Here is a 1,088-nt window from a genome sequence, read left to right on the forward strand (position 1 = left end):
ATACAATTCATAATATATTTATTATGAAAAATAACATTTTAAAATTAAAGATATGAGGAGTATTAGTAGTAAATAAGAACTTAAAATTATATGTAAGTAAATTAAAATCATGTATTTAATATTATTTACAAGAAAAAATTTACATTATTCATCATTTGAATATTAATTATATCGCATAATTGAAAAATTAAATTACATTGACAAGTTAAATTTAATATAATAATAGCAAAAACTTATAGCTAACGTGAAATATTATTATTTTCATAAAAAGAAAATTATTAAAGACTTAGATTAACGTTAACATATTAATATAATTTTTTGTTGTTGCCTATCCCCAATCCAACAGGTTAAGGATTAATCCGTCGCGAATCTAAACTCTATTTAAGAGTCTGCCGCTGGCCAATAACATGCACAAGGCGGGATTCGAACCCTCGACCTTTGCTGCATATTAGTATAATTAGGTTTACTATGTTAAACTAAATGAATTGGAAAAAAATTGTTACGTATAATATGTTATTAATTCCATTCCAAATCAAATAATTGGTATAATAATAGATTATTTACAATTGATTATAATTGATTTAGTTTAATCAATCAAACAAAATAAAATTAAAAAATATCTTCAAGAAGCCATATAGGTTCATAATTAAATAATTGAAATTTAGTTTGGTATTTATAAATTAATTAAATCAATTAATGTGATATTTAAATATTTAACTAAATCAATTAATTGATATAATTAGTTTATTATAATAAATTATATTTAATGAATTAAACAAAATAAACAAAAAAACACTTTTAAAAAAATACCATATCAACTTCATCATTAAATACAAAAATTTAATTTTTATATAATAAAATAGATAACCAACTTAAAAATTGACAAGTAAGATCATAACAATAATGAAAAAAATGATGCAATAATAGTCATTTACTAAACTTTACCTATTCATTTTAAAATAACTGTTTGTTTTCACCTTTTGAATTTATTAAAAAATTAATATTAAGTTCATTAAACTAAAAAAAGTAAAAAAACGACAATTATTTTAAAATAAGAGAATAAATAATGATCTTATGTATATATATTT

The sequence above is a fragment of the Arachis ipaensis genome, chromosome B01 (assembly GCF_000816755.2).
Source record: "Arachis ipaensis cultivar K30076 chromosome B01, Araip1.1, whole genome shotgun sequence".
Taxonomy (NCBI): domain Eukaryota; kingdom Viridiplantae; phylum Streptophyta; class Magnoliopsida; order Fabales; family Fabaceae; genus Arachis; species Arachis ipaensis.